Genomic DNA, 16,308 nt, shown 5'->3' with positions numbered 1-16,308 from the left:
CTCCTTCTATACTGAATCAACCAATTAGTCTATGATCTCACATGTAACCTTGGAAAGGACGGTAATCTGTAAGGGAAAAAATGCAAGTCCTGTATGTGTGTATGCAATGAAGAATATTACCTGGTATTCTGGGGCAAACTGTTGGCTCAGGCCAAGCATTATAGGAAGTACTGATTTATCTAGCAAGCACTGCCTTGTAGACATAACACTGCAAACACAAACTCTCTGCTTCCACAGAGATGTTCATACATTTTTTAGCCTATCCTTATCCTGAGTCCTTTAAAACACTCCTTAAAAATTTACCTTTTTGAGCAAGTCATCTGACCCAATATTTCCTCACATGACTCCATGCCACATTTCTTGATAAACAAGGGGGTGAAAGGTTATTGGGGACAAGCAGGGTTACAATCAGATCAGCTATGCTCTCATTGAATGGTGGAGGAGGCTTAAGGGTCTGAGTTGTTTACTAATGCTCCTAATCTATATATTCACAGCACCGTTGTTTGTTTCATTGTGTTAAAAGTGTTATAGTATAAATAGTTTTTGTTGACTTTCTATTGAACTGTCTCTCACTTTAGCCATATGACCAGTGTGATATGAACAACTTGATTGCAAATATTAATATTCTATCCTTGGCCCTTTAAACATCACAATTAGGAGACAAACACACTTCTTTATTCTTTCATGGGTTGTAGCTATTGCAAGGCAAGGCCAGTATTTGTTGCCCATCCCTAGATATCTTCAAAAAGAGTGACCAGTGTGTTTGTACACTAATTGGTGATGGTGCCATTACTGAGACTAGAGGCAGGATTATCTGGCTGTGCTCCCCAAGACCTGAAATTCCCACCCAACCTCAATGGACCTTTGAAAGGTCTAATGAATTTTCTGTCTCGCCCACTATGATTCCTGCATTGGACGAGATGGGAGAAGAATTTTGGCCTAGCTTTCAATTCCAGATTTTTAAAAACTTTTTGAATTTAGATTTGAACCATTGTTTGAACCACTGGGACTTTTCTTCTTGGAAAGACGGAGATTGAGGGGGGACATGATAGAGGTATATAAGATACTGAAGGGAATAGATAGAGTTAATAGTGAGAGACTGCTCCCTAGACTGGGTACAAACACGAGAGGTCATGATTTAAGGGTGACGGGGGAGAGGTATAATTTGGAAGTGAGAGGAAGGTCTTTACACAGAGAGTTGTGGGGGTATGGAACGCGCTACCGAGTAGGGTGGTGGAGGCAGGAACGTTGGACTCGTTTAAGGTTCAGTTAGACAGACACATGAGTGAAACGAGGATGGAGGGTTATGGTAGGGGCTATTAAATAAGGTTAGAACCTCAGGAGACACTGGAAAAGCAGGCTTGTAAGATTAACGTTTTTGTCTTTTTATTCCGCAGGTGGAGGTCCACCTCGTGTCAAACGAGGGGCATGCACACGGTGGGTCATGCGCGGGCTGCTCTTGGAAGTTCCGGGAGTGGCCTAGTACTTCGTGTCGGTGTGTGTGCTTGATCCTGGACCGGTAGACGGGTGCCGCAACAGCTCGGTGACTAGCACTGCTAGCTGTGCAGATACATGGATTTGGGCCTGTGTCTGTGGGAGTTTGCGCATTCTCCCTGTGGTTGCGTGGGTTTCCTCCGGGCGCTCCGGTTTCCTCCCGCACCCCAAAGATGTGCTCTTAGGCTGATTGGTTTTACCAAATTGACACTATTCTCCCCTGAATCTGGCTAAGTTAGGGGTTCCATTCGTAGACATGCAGGGTGGAGTAGGTGTAGGGTGATGCAGCGGCACGGGCTCGTTGGGCCGAAGGGTCTGTTTCCCGTGCTGGGTTGTTCTTTGTCTTTGTTCTTTGTTCTTTGTCCCAGGCCACTCGCCTGGGCCTCGAGGTTATTAGTTCAATGACATTGCCACTATGTCACCATCTCCTCCTTGGTGTGCTATTTTTGGAGAAGTATTGACCTCTCTCAACCCCAAAATTCACACTCAGTTAACTCTCCAGTAGCAGAAATACAATCTTTTCCTTTATATCTGTAGCAGATCCAAGAGAAATTTGTTCTACTCTGTCTGTGGTGGCCAGCATTCCAGAATGTAAGTGTACAAGTTTTGGGCATGTTTTAAATACTCCATCAGGGAAGCATGTTGCAAATGCAAAATTATGCAGCTTTTGCTCTGATCAGTGATGTAACAAAGACAGAGGCCCAGAGGGCAGGCTTTCCACGTCTCACTTCTATCCTGTGGCTCTTGAAGCCTGGAAATGCAATAAAGAAGTGAGTTCCTCTAAACCCAGTTGAGGTCTCTAGACTCACAACTACTTCCTTGACAATTGCACATCCTCAAGTCTCTACTTTTGAATAGTCCTGGACACACAAGAGCAAGATACTACTAACAAGGCTGAGATAAAGTGCCAAGAATCATCTGCTTCTCTGTCAAGAACTCCCAATGCCTTAAAAGATCAATCCAGTGCAACTAAAGTTGACAGGTATTCAGTGATTTGATCCCATCTGATAGCAGTGTCAATGAGACATCATTTTGCTGATGATTGAGGAAAGACTGATCAGGCCATTAATGACTGTATTAGCTTTGTCCTCTTTTTGAGAGCAGCAAATATCTGGGCAATTTTCCACATTATGGTTGATCTGATTGTGGCTTCAACTCCACTTTCCCACTTGTCCCCTTGACTCCCTTTCCAGTCAAGATTCGATTTAACTCAGCCTTGGAAATATTGACCCCAGTCTTCCAGGTAGTTGAAGGCTGGACTTTTCCCCAAAATGAACTGTGGAACCTCTTAGAAATCCCAATGCAATGACTTCATGGAAAGTTTGAAGTTCTGATGGGCTATTCCCCTGGCTTCCGGGATTCACCAAAGAAGTTTACAATTTGTAGAGACTTTGTCAGATCTAATTTACTAACCTGAATATTTAGCCAGGAAAGTTTAGTCAAATTAAAATCTAGTACGACTTCTGGATGACTAGGGAATTGACCACCAAATATTCACACTGACCTCTGACTTCTCCCTTGATCTCCCAACACTTCCTGACTCCCCTCTGAGTCTCCAACTACCCTTATGACTCCCCCAATCCCTTGGCCTGACTTGACTACCCTCAATTATTTGACCTTCCCACCTCCCCAACTCTCCCCTAACCCCAGCTCCATAATACCCACTGTCCTGTCCCCTTACTCATCCGACTCACTTTCCCACACTACCCTCTCATGTGCCTTATCCCTTTCACCCACCTTAGCTTCTTACCCACTCTATGCATTTGCCCATTGTACCCCTTAGCCATTTACCTTACCCACCCCCTTACCACTTCTGTTACTCACCCTTTGCCTTATCCTCCCTTATCATTTATGCTCCCACCATTAACCCGACCTTCCCCTGACTTACTTCGCTTCTCTCCCCTGCTTTTCAAAGGTGCTTTGGGACATTTAATCTCCTACTTACCAGAATGTAATAGCTAGTACCGTGAAAAAAAAGGTTGGGATTTCTGCACAAATTCTCTGTCCTGATCCCTCCTAGAGTTTCTGCACTGACTGAATTTTCTCTGATGCTCCACCAGAAAACTTGTCCTGAGTATTTTTTGCCTCATCAGAGTTGGAGATCAAGGTTCTGATTCAGAATGGAACGCGTCCTCACTCAATGACCTGACCTCCATTGCTCCGTGGGGAAGACAATTCCACAGACTAACAAGTCTGAGAGAAAATAAATTCTCCTCACCTCAATCTTAAATGGAAGACCCCAAAATCTTAAAGAATCCCCTAGTTCTAGACTCTCTCACAAGATCAAACATCCTCTCACCACCCACCCCGTCAAGTCCACTCAGAATTCTATCTTTGGATCAGAGCTAACATTGATACTGCTGTGGGCCAGCACCTTCTGACTGCATATCACTTGTGGCATCACCATTGATAGGACTGTCCTGCAGGTGGGACCCCAGGGATTCGTAGTGTCTGGGACATTGGTCTACAGTATGATTTACTGAATCATTGTATGTTAGGCTGTAGCTTGACTTATTTATGGACAACTCTCCCAATTTTGGCACAAGCCCCAAGGAAATTCTTGCTGGGTCTCCTTTGTAATTTCCAATGTCTCGATGGTTGTTGCCTCTCCAGTTTTCATCTTATTTAACATTTCCATAGTACTTTGATGCTGAATGTTTCCTGAGTCATTTCAGAAAACAATCAACCCCTTTGTTGTGAGTCTGCAGGCACAGGTAGGCCAGATCAGGGAAAGACAGCAAATTTTCCCCCTGAAGGACATTAGTGAACAATCCAAAAGTTTCACCACCAATATTAATGAGAATAGCATTTTATTCCAGGTGAACTACTTTGTTATGATCTGGTTGGAGAACAGTAATGTTTAGTGTAAAGTGGACAATGTTTGAATTCCCAGTTATCTACTAGGAGAAAAAAGCAACAAGGTTCCACAGCTTACAACAAACAAAATGCACTTTAGTCACAAATTCAGAAAAGTAAGACAATTTACAACATTCAGAATTAACATCAGGTAATTATGGATTAACAGGCAAACTGTGTTTAAAGAAGCCATGCTGCACATTAAAAGCAGATGTGACCAAGACAGACCCCAAAGATTTCCTAGCAATCTGCCCAGATGTCAGTAAATATTGGAATCATAATATTTCATTAAAATCTTTGTCTCCCACACAAGGAGTTTCAACCCTTCACCTTTGAAGATCTAGCCTCTGAATTCCCTCAAAAATTACTCTGACTGGGACTGCCTTAATGACTGTTCACTTCCTCATGATTCAATCTCTTCTTCTGAGACTGCATTCAAAGGGAACTACAAAACCTATAAGTACCAGTTCACTTTCAACTCTTACACAGTCCATGAGCTTCATTAAGCTGGCATTATGCCTGAATTTTTCTAAACTCCAACCTTCAGGTTGCACTAAGCTATAAGTTCTGGGCTTCTCTAAGCCCCAGCTTCTCAGCACCCCAGCATCGTTTCTTAGTCTTAACTACACAACCAATTCCAGGGCTTCCCTATGAGCTGCAAACAACATGAGGTCCAAACTTCAACAAATTCCATCTCTGCGAAAAAGCACAGACAAACTAAATCCATAGAACCTATGCACACACCATACATTTCCAAGACAATGTTCATTGAAGGCTGTTGAACTAATGTAGCTCTAACTCACAAGACAAAATATCTCTCCGGACTGAGTTCCTTTGCAAGTAGTGTCGACACATGTTTCCACTGACAATCTCTAAAAGCACAACATTTTAATTATCTTACCTCCACAACAATAATATTTCTCTACAATATTAACATGAACTAGATACCTGCAACAAGATCAAATTAAATTCCACCACCTGCCCTGGTGTGATTTGAGCTCATGTCTTCAGAGCATTAGTTCAAGCCTGGTAATTGCTAGTCCAATAACATTACCACAATGCTGCCTCCCTGCCCAGTAGCAATTGCTACAATCAATTTCAGTACCACTGCATGGTGGTAGAGCTGAAATTCTCACCAGAGAGACCTAGGTCTCTCAAAGGTACTTACTTTGTGTTCAACAATGAATATTATAATGGGTTTTAACACAAAAATTAGAATTTTATATCTGTGGCATTGATTGATCCAGAGTCATGGATTAAGGGCGAATGGGACATAGTGCAAAGGGAGGTATAGGCACTCTAGATCAATGAATTTAATGTTAACAATTTCTCTGAGTTATAAGATGGTTTCAATTATTCGGCACTGGATTTCTACCTGCTGCATAATATGATGAGAGCCCATGGAGCTGTTTGGTGACGATACAAGTTCAGAAAAGAGTACAAGAGGAAGGTCAGTAGCCTTTCCCTCATTAGCCTTTCCGCCCAAACATTAAAAACAGTCACAGCTACGCTGATAAAGCCCTGAATATATCATGGAGAGATGGTACACAAATCTTGGATTGTACAAGGTAAATACAAAATGATTTAGTTGTAATGAGATTAATTGAATCAGCATCCATTTCAGTATTGCTACTCGTGCAATTTCTTATTCCCATAATTGCTACAATTTTTTGACTTCCCTTTTAAAGCCGATGAGCCACATTTATCATGTCAAAACTTTTTTTGAGGCCATACGTATCCAATCTTCCGAAACATGAATTCAATGATGATTTCAGGTGTGTTCTGACCTCGGAGGGACTAATGGATTTTTATTCAATTCTCATTTTTCTTATTCATGTGCATTCATTTGAAAGTAAAACTATTTGCTGGTTCAGAATGGCTTTTTTAAGAGCGTTATACTTTGAAGGGAAAAAGCAGAACCTGTACTGTATTATGCATTTATCCATCCACTGTATACAAGTATTGATTGCAGTTGAGGGCTACTGTGGTAATTTACTGTCCAGAGAATTTGAGCAGGACTGTATTGTATTGTATTGTTCAAACCTGAAGCCTGAAGTTATTACTGTGCATTCAAAGGCACATCTGTAAACTAAAGGACAATAGTTTGCCTTGTAGCTTGGAGAATTTTGGTCAATATTTATTTTATTGCATCCTTGGACTTAGGTTTTTCTTATTATTAATAAAACCAAAAACAAGAACTGACAAGGGTGGAGATGATATTGACCTTCTGCAGTTTCTGACTCCCTTCACACAATGCATTCCAAAAAGAAACAGTTACGGCATTAGTATCCCTCCCATGTTCTTTGCTTCCAATGTTTTTTTAAATTAAAGTTAAACTGGCATTGATCCATTTGGGTAAAACTTACTTTTTGTTCTTTGCCTTTGCCATTTTATTCATGAAAGGTGCCTGTGTAAGAAAGAAAAGCAGTCTGAATGGCCAATTTTCAAACCAGAAACTCTCCCCTGTGTGCAAAGGATGGCACAGTGCTATTATCACCTGACTGGTAATCCAGACATCTAAGGCAATGCTCTAAGGACCCCGGTTCAAAACCCACCACAGCAGATGGTGAAATTTGAATTCAATAAAACATCTGGAATTAAAAGTCTAATGATGACCATGAATGGATTGTCATAAAAAACACCCGGTTCACTAATGTCCTTTAAGGAAGGGAATTTGCCATCCTTACCTGCCCTGACCTATGTGTGACTCCAGATCCACAATAAGTAACCCTTAACTGCCCTTTCAAGGGGATTTAGGGATGGACAATAAATGCTGGCATAGTCAGCAACAACCACACCTCAATAACAAATGAAAATAGCAACTCAGATGCAGAGCCAGCGTAAGCTGAGAGAAAAATTTGCATTGATGTAACTTCATTCACAATCTTATGTTGCAAAGCAGTTTACAGTAATGAAATACTCTTGAGCTGTAAGAGACAAAGTAATTAATTTGAACATCTCAAAGTCCAACAAACAGTAATGAGATAATAACCAGAAAATCTGTTATTTGTGATGTTGGATGAAGGATAATCCAGACACTAAGGGGCAATCCATCGTAGTGCCATGGATCATTTGCATCTACCTGAGAAGGCAGATGCAGTCTCAATTTAATGTTATATCCGGAAGGCAACACTTCCAACAGTCTAATGGCACAAATCGGATTGCGCCCTTTCCAGTTAGTATATTTAAAGTAGTATTTAAATATACATAGTCTGTCCAAGTCCCTGTGCAAGAAATTCACTGGCCTTCGGGCGCGACACGAACATGACGAAAATCATTCCTGGTCCCCAAGAGCGAAGACATGAAGCGATGGTAATGTCGGGGGGCTCAGAAGCCTTTGAAGCTTCTGGATGGTTGGGGGCATGGCTGGGAAGTGCCTGTTGGGCACTGCCCACCTGATGGGGTCCACCTGACACACTGGCAATGGCCACTGGACACTCGGGTAGTTGGGTACTGCCAGTGTGCTCGGAGCAGTGCCAAGTGGGTGGAGCCTGAACAGTGGAAATGATGGGTGGAAGGGGAGCAAGTGGGATAACATGCTATCACTGTGTGTGGGGGGGAGGAGGAGTGGGGGGGGATTCCCAATGTCTGTGGGGAGAGGGAGGGGGTAACCCAGTACAATGTGAGATTGGTTCACCCTTGCAGAAAGGTGCCCGAGCACTCTGAAACGGGGCTCACTGGCATGTTAAGGCCCCGTCTCACCCCAGGACCAGCACAAATCTCACAATTCACAAACAAAGTGGCCGAGTGGGGGAGGATTGCGTTGCGGAGGGCACCTGAGAGACTGGCATGGACCACTGCATTATTCTTGCCATTATGACACTTAGGAATTTTTTGGGAGAATTCTGCTCACCATCTTTGAAGGAAACATAAAGGGGAGAGAAGGAGTGTGCGGTGAGTAGAAAGAACCCTTTCTGTAACTACTTCTTTAGGGATTGAGTAAGAATGTGGTTAGTGGGCAGAAGGCTCTTGTTAAGGTCTATTACCAGAAGGAGTGGTTGGAATGTTTGAGTAGGCAATTCAAAAATGGAAAGAGGTTTGCATGGTATTTGGATTTAGGGGGTGTTAATCGAACATTAATGCTTACCTGGTCTACTGTCAACTGCCCTCAGGCAACTAGGAATGGGCAAAAAATGTTGGCCAGCCAGCGACACCCATGTCTCATGAAATAACGAACACATGATCAACTTCCTGTTATTTTGTTTGACTTTTCAAATAGAAAATTATTTAAATGTGCTTTTTTTGCGTTGGGCATGAAGTTCAAACTCTGTAACCAAGAGAAAATCAGTTCTGAATCCAGCGTGAGAGTAAGTGGAGCCTTCGAATGCAATACTAAAAGCAGAAATGCACTTGAATAGATTTCCTATTATGAATGATAGCGTAAATCTTCTTGTCAAGAGTAAATACTACCCAATTTCAACTGCAGCCAACATCGACCTGTAATTGATGACTAAATCAAATGAAATGATGCAGGTCCATGAAATTACAATCATCAGTTGATTTCCTTTTTGTTTCAAGGTTTTGTTGATAAGGAAACTCGATTATTAGCCAAACATTGGGCTGTCAGGCCCTTAAAAACAAAATAGCCCACATACTTTTTGCAAACATTCTGATGTACAAGACAGAGCTTACAACAGCAACAATAGGAGAAGCAATACAAATTGGAAGTTTACAGAGATAACTGTGTGGCTGATTAGTAGACTGCATTGGATATTTGCTGCTGAACATAAGACTTCACTGTGTGGATAGGAGGCCAGGAAACTCCACTGGAAGGTTATTGATTAGTCTGCAACAAGTCCACCGCACAGAACAATCACTGAAATACAATTCACAATTTCTACTAAGAAATGGTGAGGAAAGGATGTCAAATACAGGACCTACTATTGATTGGACCCAGTAGTGAAGCCAGCCAGAAATATTGAAATCACACAGTATGCTTTGCAGGTTTTCTAAACAAATTTTACAGTTTTTCAGAAACAAATAGGCTGTAAATGGGGTAACTAAGAACTGATTGTTCTTACTGCCGTCCTGACTGGAAATCACTTCAGGATTGCTTTATCAATCATTGAATATGCCTGCATTTATAATCAAGATCATCATTCAGCATTCTGAGCTACAAAAATAGGATTAATGTCAATGATATTTGATAAGTCATCAATCTAAGCTGAGATGGAGAAGAAACAAAACAGGCAGGCACAATAAGTGTACCTCATTAAATTAAACTTAGACCAACACAATTAGATCATAAAGCAAATCATTTTACAATCATTCTTGAACATTAAGCCAAAAATTATTGCATTTGCATGGATATTTCATCCAATATTATTTACTCATAACTTCAATTTGTAAATGTTACAGCTAAGAATAATTTAAAGCCAATTCATAGATTTTACTCAGAAAATTTGAACCTGCACTTGAAATACTGTTAAATAAGCATAAAATAGCATAAGCTTAGCATTTCTTAGAGTACAGTATGAATGGTGAATGATATTACTGTACGCCCTCTGTACTTTTGAATGCAGTCGTGCAATCTGTTGCCTGTTTAATGCTTAATTAACTGTAAACAAGAATACAAAGAACAAAGAACAAAATCAGCCCTGGAAACAGGCCCTTCGGCCCAACGAGCCCGCGCCGCTATCTCAACACCACCAGTCCCCCTCTCCACCCACAACCCCTGTCTAATGTTTTATGGCCATCCAGATTGAGGGAATCTGCTTTAGGGACAATTTATTCCTGCCAATCAGCCTAACAGCACATCTTTGGGGTGTGGGAGGAAACCGGAGCACCCGGAGAAAACCCACGCAAGCACGGGGAGAATGCGCAAACTCCCACAGACACCAGCCCAAATCCATGTGTCTGCACAGCAATCAGCAATAGTCACTGAGCTGATAAATCCAATATCTTCCTCCAAAATACGGTTCGAATTTGATGCTCAGTTTATCTGCTTTTTCAGAGTGTTGGTCAGACTAATTAGCTGTAATAATGCAATGGAATCATTTAGAGTCTAAGCCCGGAAGGTAAAATATCCAGAAGAAGTGCAGAAGAGTTTTATTTTCAGTATTATAACAATATTTCCCATTCAAAAAAAAATTCTAAAAGCAGAAATTTTCTCCAATTGCTCCTCTAGAACCTTGCGTTTTGTAGAATTCTGCCACATTTCCTTGCATTACTCAAAAGTGATCACATTTTAAATGTACCCAATTGGTTGGGAAGCACTTTAGGATATTGTCAGCTGTCCCTTGATTTAAGGATGCCGTCAGCTCTGTGTAAGTCTGTCACGGCTCTTCATGTGACTGAACAGGCTGATTATTGACTCATGGATATTTTGGCGCATGTGTAGGATGTTCCATGAGATAGTGGAAGCCGCAGTGCAGGATTTGTTTACCTTTCTTCCCTTGGAGGCACGTTGGCACAGTGGTTAACGATGTTGCCTCATAGTACCAGGGACCTGGATTAAATTCTGACCTCGGGTGGCTGTGTGGAGTTTACACGTTCTCCCTGTGTCTACATTGGTTTCCTCCTAGTGCTCCAGTTTCCTCCCACACTCCAAAGATGTGCAGGTTGATTGGGGATTCGGTGGCGGGGGGGAGGCTTTTATTATATTTAAATGTATTGAAATATATTAAAGTCAGGCACATGACCATAATGGGCATGAACCTGATTACATCACTGGCAGGGAGTGTGGGGGCAGCAAAAATCAGAAATCATGGTTTCGCTAGCAAAAATCATGATTTCTGTGTTTCCCCAGATTTTGAGCCCCTCTAGTGATCTTGTGGACATGGAGTGCAACCTTAAAGTCCCATCCATCGATTGTACAGTGGTATGCCAACAAATAGAAAATGTGGAGTTATAATCCAAAACGTTACATTCTGCAATATTATGCACGCATTTATCCTGTTTACATTCCTTTTCATTATCTAATGAGGCACAAAATAAATAATTGAATAATTTTCAAAAGGACATCGACAAGTTGGTGGAGTGGCAGATAGGAGGCAAATGAAGTTCAATGCGGAGAATTGTGAGGTGATGCATTTCGGTAGGAAGAAGATGGAGAAATGATATAAAAGCAGGAGTAAATTCCTCAAGGGTTTAGCCAGATCTCTATCCAACAGCAGCATCCAACAATCATAGCAGGGGTACAATTCTTAAAGGTGTGTTGGAGCTAAAGGACCTGAGTATAAAAGTACACTGAAGACGGCACAACAGATGGAGCAAATAGTTAATAAAGCGTATAGTATTCTGGGCTTTAATGATAGGGATATAGAGTACAAGAACAAAGAGGTTATGCTGAATTTACACAAGACACTGGTTAGACTTCAGCTGGAATATTGTGTACAGTTCTGGGGGCCATACAATAGAAACAATGTGAGTGCGTTCGGAAGAGTGCAGAAGAGGTTTACAAGATGGTCCAATGGAAGAGAAATTTCAGTTATGTGGATATATTGGAGAGCCTGGGACTGTTCTCCTTAGAGAAAAGAAGAAGTTCTCCTTGGAGATAAGAGAAGATTTGATAAAGATGTTCAAAATCAAGAGGGGTTGACAGATTAGAGGGGGAGAACCTGCCTGTCCTTACAAAAGGATCACAAAAGAGGGGGCATAGATTTGAAGTGACTTGCAGAAGAAACAAATGTGACACGAGAAAAAAGCATTTACACAACAAGTGTTTGGGTCTACAATGCGCTGCCTAGAAATGTGGTGGGGACAGGTTCATTTGAAGCATTCAAGAGGACATTAGATGATGACTTGAATAGAAACAATGTGCAAGGGTACTGGGGAAAGGCAGGAGAATGGCATTAAGCCACAACACTCGTTTGGAGAGCCAGTGCAGACATGATGGGCCAAATGGCTTCCTTCTTTGCCATAACAATTTATTGTTAATATTAGGTGACATTTCATCTGGACGTGCTAAATATTACTGCAATAAGACAAATCATAATTTTAAATGTATAGTTGTTAGAGGGTAGCAAGATAATTTCTTGCCTTTGCCTTTTGAGAGTTCTTACATACGTCTAGTGCTCTGCTTTAACATGTGTCTGAGGACCACATGTTTCCATTGTAACTATTTGGGTTAAGACACAGGAGAGAATAGGAAGATACATAATGTGAAATGATCTGCATTTCCTGCAATCCCCATTAGGGTTGTAAATTGTTTCCTAAACATTTATTTTGCATAAAGAAAATTCCATTCTACACAACAGTACAAAATAGCATAAATTTAATTGAATATATATCTAACATTTATTTTGTGCTCAGGCACACATACACTTGTGATTCAAAAAACCAGAATCTACAGTTGAAAATGAAGAATATTCAATTGAAATGTAACTTTTGGACTTTGTGCAGTGTATCATTTTACTTTAACTCAAATTTAAAATATTCGTAATGTATGTGTTGTAAAATGTAAGTCAAGAGTAGATATAAATCCACAAGATCCACAGCAATATATGACATAATTAAAAACATTCATCAGAATTCAATAGAAGGAAAGGTAATTATGTAGCACCGACTATTCAGGAAACAAGATTTGATAAATGTATAGCTTCATAACTCTTAGCACATTTTCACCTCAATGAAGAACCAGTGGGCTAAAACTACTTCCAAAACCAGCAAGAGGCACAATTATGTTACACCCATTGAAAGTAATTTAGACCATACACAAACTTTTATGTTGCCTGCTAATATATATAGCCAAGGAGACAAATTCAAATATTGTTTCCTTGAGGGCTACAAGAAGTTGAATAAACTCAAATGTGTGGTCTAGCACAGTGAATCCATTTTCAAATGCTATATCCTCATAACTGAACCATATCATATCATATACTACTTCATTCACACCACCCTTATCACTCACCCAACAACATTCTCCATCAAGTCCATAATTCACACTCATTTCTTCACCTCAATCTTATATTTAGAACTCTTGCAAGTCTCATACTCATATTTTAAATCTTTTGTACACAGTCAGTTTTTTCCACCATGACTGGTCCACACTCAGTGAGACAGTTTCCGTCACTTGCAGGGTAAAGTGGCACAAAACTTGAGGCAGTAGCAGCTAACTGGGAGAGGACAGGCATAGTTGCATATGCGCGCTCCCAGAGAAAAGATGGTGGCCACCATAATTGGCACTGCAGACCTGGCCATTAATTGGGTGGGTGGGTAGAGGTAGGAACCTCCCCTCATTACTTCCTGCTTCTCCCTCAACTTAGTCCAAGGTTCAGAGGCTTCTGGGCATCCTTCCCACCGCACTGCTGATTGAGGCCCATAAGTGGGCAATTAATGTCCACTACAGGACCCAATCCTATCACTGCATATTCATTCACCCAACAGTGGCTGGTGAACTCATCATGTAGGAAGCCTGAGAAGGAAACCCTACTGGGGTTGCTTGTAGGTTTCCGGGGCTGGTGGAGGAGAGGGGTTCCTCACTCAAAGACCGCAGTACCCGTTTGAGGAACACAGCATCGGGGATGAAAGGACTTACTGAGAACTGCCCCCATGCCCTTGCTTTTGCTTGACATCATTCCACCTGGCCCCTCTCCATCATCACCAAAGCCCTGCAAGATCCTTCCCTCCATCACTCAATTGTGGCCTCGGTCCCTTGCTGATCCCAGATCTCTCTCTGTTTGCATTTCTGGCAGCAGCCACTGTTCCGTCACAAACACTGCCTGGAATGTCAGCTCCTAGCCTCCAATTCACCAGCAACTTTTACTTAGTATGATTTCTGCCCTGGGGTCCGCAATCATGGGAAGGCTCGTGAATGCCTAATTACGTGCCTAAGAGTGGTGGGCTATCCCAAGAGAAGGCAATGCAAGGTTTTTGTTGGCTGTTTGGCATGTCACCCTTTGCCTTCATTAAAAACTACCCTGTATTGTGACTTGACAATCCATTGCATGGATATGCCCAGTTGTCTGAAACTTGCCAGGGCTACATAATGAAAACACAATATGGATTCATTGCTCAGAGAGTTTGGAATGCATTGAAACTGCATAGCTGCTTCCCTGCCTACATGAAAGGCTTTTACTCCTAGGACTGTTGTCAGTACGTGCTTTCACTGCTTCACTGACTGTTTCTATCATAATGGAAGTCAATGCCCTGATCTTGGTGTACTTTCCTTCTGTCCAAATTCCATAGCCTCCTCCTCCACAGTCTAGGAGTGATCGTAACTGGAGCATCAAATCTCATTCTCTGCCACTTCTTTGACTTGTGCACTCTCTTCTCCTGGAGAGAAAGCATAGAATTGTGAGTGTCTGAATTAGATTTGTAATGGTCATATTTGTGGAGCGTGACTGTGAAGGATGGGAGTGCGATCACAATACAATGAGTACCAGCTTTCAAAATAGGAATGGGTCCCTCAAGGGAGAGGAATGAATGGAGCTGAAAGGTGTGTTGTTCTGTACAATGTTGTGTATGAAGAACTCTGGAGAAGTCAGAGTGCGGGACTTGACTCCGGATGTAGGGTGCCATTCAACTTTCCTTCCCTGTTGAACATCTTGCTACTACATGGAATCCAAGGTGTAAAGACAACATTCCTGATGCTCATTTCCTTCGTCATTTCCAGCCACACTTTCTTGGCTTGCCTCTTCCTTTCGCCCAGGAATCAATACTTCACTATGCAACCTCACAGCAGCAAGAACATGTGAAGTGTTAGAGGACTAGGTGAGGGGATGGGTACCATGCCAGGACCAGGTGAAACCCACATTGTTCTTCCTTCTTATGGGCAGGAATTTTACAGCCGCTCTCACCAGCGGGATTTTCTGGCCCCATTGAAGTCAATGGGCTTTTGAATATCTCACCATTTTTCAGCCCTGCCCCCTGCGGCGACGGATCCATATAATTCTACTCACATTTGCAGAAGCCTGAGGAATTAAGCTGGAATGCTTCCCAGGGTCCATTTGCATAGAAATATTTCAGATTACGGGTGTGATTGTTCTCATTCCTGACCTGTGATTGATTGGAAAAAACTGGAAGCAGGATGTTAATACCAATGAGTTAAACAGTCACAGGAAATCCCACTTCTCCTGCTGTTCCTGTTGCAAGTTGGGTGATTTAGGTTAAAATTCTGCCCCAAATGTTGAAGTGCCATGGAATAGGAACAAGGCTATTGAAATAGAAAAAGCAGATATATGTGTTGATCGACAGAAAGAGAGGCTTTTCTTGCGACCATTGGTCTTTTTGTTCAAAATTTCAATAACCTTACGTTGATAGCTTTTCATTATTATGTAAATTACTTGAAGGATGTAATATCGCAAAACATTCCGTTTGTGCAACGGCAGAAATTCAGAAGCTCTCTTTAAAGATGGATCAATGACCCAACAGTACAAATCTCTCAGTGGGGACCGTCACCATTTTTCTTCAAAGTTCAGATGCAGTGATAGACAGGCCTGAGTAAAAGTAAGAGCAACTGGGATTGAAAGCAGCTGGAGACGTGTCAATCATTCGGATACCCTCCTGTCTGCAAGCTGCAGGCCAATCAATTACACATTGGTGGAAGGAAACCTTATGTTGTACATGAAATTAAAGCAATATTTGCATTTTGTATGTAGTGTAACACATGCTACTTATAACCTGACATGATGGTACAAAACCTGAAGGAACCTGTCCTGCATCATCACATAGAGTTGATCGTTGCATAAACAGAGAGAAACAGACACAAAAGAAGGAAGACAAAATGATCAAACTAAAATTAACCCAACCTTTTTAATTATTTGCAGTATAGCTAGATTTCCATCTATGTCTTCAGCTACATGCTCTGACTTTCCCTCTGATTCAATACCTCTCTCTCATCCTTTCGGATACGCCTTAAGTTATTGGTGCAGGCTGCATTTGAGTTAGTCCATCATCGTCACCTGCATGGCAGGCAGACAAAGTGGTTGTTGGCAGGACTGGAAGTCTGCAGCATTTCTGCTCGGATGCAGAACAATACCATGAGCAATCATGCAGCACCAGCCAATCAGATATGCT

Source organism: Carcharhinus amblyrhynchos, chromosome 10, assembly GCF_965287045.1.
Source record: "Carcharhinus amblyrhynchos chromosome 10, sCarAmb.v2.hapA, whole genome shotgun sequence".
Taxonomy (NCBI): domain Eukaryota; kingdom Metazoa; phylum Chordata; class Chondrichthyes; order Carcharhiniformes; family Carcharhinidae; genus Carcharhinus; species Carcharhinus amblyrhynchos.
Note: the sequence above shows the minus strand (reverse complement) of the source record.